Here is a 3617-nt window from a genome sequence, read left to right as displayed (position 1 = left end):
TCCAGTCAGGTCTCTGTCATAACATAAACATTCTTATTTAATAACAATTTTCAGATTTTCACAGTCACACATCGTATAAGGACTGGGCTGATAATGAGTGAAAAAGTAACCAAAGTCCAAAGAAAAACTTTGAGGACTTTGAGAAAGTGATCAAGACTCCTTTAAAAAACATTACAAGAACATCTTTCTCCTTTACAGGGGAAGCTCAAGACCTTTGCACAGTGCTGTATTTTGTGTCATGCTGCAGTCATATAGAAAGATGTGTGTGGCCTTAACTGACATCACTACAGACATGAATATCCATAAAAATGCTCACAAGGGATGCTGAGTACTCAAGGTTGTTTCATTCATGATGGACACAAATCTGACAATAAAGGAGGTAAAATGTCATCGACTATTGTGGACCTTACAAACTTTATTTTGAAAAGGTCCAGTTGATTCCAATTTTTTTGTACACTTCAGCAGCCTACTTTGACTCAAAAACAGACCTTAGAAATCACTTTATTGCATCCTTTTGATCTCATAGTCTATTAAACTGCTCAACATACAGTGGTGCAGCATGCATACAGAGACATGTACAAAGAAGAAAATGTGCAAAAAGACTTAGAGGAAACACCAAGGTATAAGAGTCAGAAAAAAGCTAGAAATCCTTGGGAGATACATTTACAGTTTTTTAAAGTCGCTAACAAGCGCCTACCCATACTTCAGATACTTTTTCTAAACTCTTAACACAGACCCACACCTACAAAACACAATTGGCCAAATGGATAATATCCTTCCCAAAAATACACTTTGTTAAATATATACTAACTCCTCATTTCAAAATTAGAACACATCTTTCTCTGCACACACTAACTGTACAAAAACACTATAAATCTGACTCAAAATGAAATTAGTCTGTCAAAGAATAACACTTGTTTTCACTTCACAAGGTACATGCAGTCAATCAAAGTACACCAGGTTTCAAAATACTGGCTATTATTGACATTACAAAAACTGCATAGACTTTTATGTTTCAGTTTCACAGGTATTTGCATGCGAAACATGCAATCCACCATATTGACACCAGAAATGTCTTGGTTGGTAACTGTATGTCCACATGTACAGTAATGTTCACATTCAAAAGCATTCCAGTAAAAAGCAAACAAGTTTTTGTTTCTTTACTGTTTACCACAGGAGGTACAGTAGAAACACGGTATGATAGGACAGAGAAAGTTTTACAGTATTGCTTACAGTGAACAAAATATCCATGAAACACACAAGAGCATTCTGAACAAAAAAACAACAGCAAAAAGCCAAGATAAAAAGGGGGGGAGGGGGGGCTAAAAAAAGGCAAAAAAGTTGCATCTAATCTCTGCGATCTTCAGGGTTAGGCCACATGTTTTCATCAACATCACATCTGATGTCAGCCAAGTCGATGCACCTGGGATAAAACCGCCTGGTATGTCGGATCCACCCTTGGCAATCGTCAACTGTGATGTCCCTGGAGCCAGCATCCATGGCTTCAAGGAGGGACATCTGGTCATGTGGCTGATGGTCATAAACCTTCCACCGCCATGCAGAAAAGAACTCCTCTATGGGGTTGAGGAAAGGTGAATAGGGTGGAAGGAAGAGACTCACCAGTCTTGGGTGGACTTCAAACCATGTTGTTATTGCTTGCGAGTGATGGAAAGCCACATTGTCCCAGGTAATTACAAAGGTCCTCATGTTTTCACCCTCCTGACCCTGCTCTGGAACCAGGCGCTGGTGGAGATCATTGAGAAAGGCAAGCAAGCGCTCTGTATTATAGGGTCCAACCTGACATTTGTGAAGGAGTAATCCTGCATTTGCAATTGCTGCACACATGGTAATGTTTGCCCCTCTCTGTCCTGGCACATCAACTGTGGCCCTTTTTCCAATTACATTCCGTCCACGTCGACACCTTTTGGCCAGATTGAATCCTGCCTCATCGATGTATATGAATTCATGAGGGGCCTGGTTGGCCTCCAATTCCATAACTCTCTGAAACAAAGTTTATGTAAGTCATGTTAGTACTGTATACCATACTGTACTGTAACCTAGTATTGTGTAGGTTACCTACTTGCAAAGTGCAAAGCTTATAGAACTGGACATTGGATTGAATATACACTGTACCTGGACATATTGTCGTCGTAGCTCCTTGACCCTCTCACTGTTCCTCTCAAAGGGAACAGTGTAGAGCTGCTTCATCCGCACTCTATGTTTGGACAATGTCCGCGAAATGGTTGTGAGGCTGATTCTATCGATATTGTCGAATATCTCATGGTCCGCCACAATTCTGGTTTGTATTTCACGCAGTTTTATTGCATTATTTGCAGTAACCATTTCCACAATGGCAAGCTCCTGATCATTACTGAGGAGCTTTCCTCTTCCCCCAGAGGGTGGAAGACGTTGCATTCTTTAGAAAGACAGACAATTCAACATATGCATTACTGTATGACCATATTGACATGTCAAGTAGAATAGGAACAATCCATGTAAAATGCAATACTTACCTGTTGGTTTGTTGAAAGGTGCGTATAATGGAGGCAACCGTTGACCGCCTCAAATTGGGCTGCACTCTTTTACCAGCCTCTCTTAGTGAAAGACCATGGTTGATTACATGGTCAATGATAGTGGCACGGATTTCATCACTGACTACTGTTCTTGCAGCCCTTGGAATGCCACCACCACACATTCTTACACCTATACCTTGCCCTCTCCTTGGGCCTGCTCTTCTCTCTGGGCCCCTTGCTCTTACTCCTCCTCGACCAGACATTACAGTGTTTGTCTTTTTTTTGTTTCCAAAAACATCACTCCTCAAGGTCTTGCCTTATGAACCCCACTGAGTCTAAGCCAGAATGGAAGAAGGTGTGGTTGGCCCAATTTACCCAACATAAATCAGCTGTGTGTCAATTATTCAATTGTTTGTTTGTTTACAGCTGAGATATATTTTTGATATTGATATTGTTTTTGTACTGATATCATTGCAGGGGCAGAGGTTTTTATACTGTATCTACGGTTTGGAATATTGTTTTTGCTATTGTGGGATGTTGTGTGTTAACATTCGTAGATACTACAAGAACAGTCCATAGTTTTGTTGGGAGGTATAACTTGTCTGTTAAGAAAATGTAAGCATTGTGGAAATGTGTTCACTGACTGCATATTGGGTGAACACGACATGAAATGTGTGAATGGTATGGCCACAACAGACCGATCCTGTGCTAATTGTGTTTAGAGTTTTGCAAATGTGACAACTGTTTGGACAAACGCTTGTTAGCGACTGTAAAAAACTGTAATAGTTACCTGCCACTAAAGCATTTCGAAGACAGAAAAGCTAACAAAAGACTGAATAGCATAAAAGACCTTGTGCTGTTAAAAAGCTACTTTTTCACATTCAAGTTTCCCATGTTACTTGCACTTTACCTCACATTTTACTTTCACCAAAAACCTTAACAAAAAATTAAATGTAGCATACTAAAGGAAGACCGCGGCTTTATACAAACCAGGAAGGATTTAAAAGGACCAAGAAAGAAAAAAATGTAAATGATTCTGTTAAAAAATGTAAATAACAACACAAACTCCCATTTATTTATTGTCATTAAGACCACAGGATGGAG

The 3617-nt window shown here is 39.8% G+C and overlaps 1 long non-coding RNA gene across 1 annotated transcript; it reads right to left on the bottom strand.

The window, feature by feature from the left end:
• Window positions 1-1922: 1922 nt before the first annotated feature.
• Window positions 1923-2583, bottom strand: LOC106674584 (uncharacterized). The gene is made up of 3 exons (XR_013101546.1): window positions 2514-2583; window positions 2134-2416; window positions 1923-2001 (listed from the first exon to the last, which is right to left on the bottom strand). It is a non-coding gene; the product is annotated as an uncharacterized LOC106674584 (long non-coding RNA).
• Between the last annotated feature and the right edge of the window lie 1034 nt (window positions 2584-3617).

The sequence above is a fragment of the Maylandia zebra genome, linkage group LG14 (assembly GCF_041146795.1).
Source record: "Maylandia zebra isolate NMK-2024a linkage group LG14, Mzebra_GT3a, whole genome shotgun sequence".
Classification (NCBI taxonomy): domain Eukaryota; kingdom Metazoa; phylum Chordata; class Actinopteri; order Cichliformes; family Cichlidae; genus Maylandia; species Maylandia zebra.
Note: the sequence above shows the minus strand (reverse complement) of the source record. Positions and strands in the feature narration are given on the sequence as shown.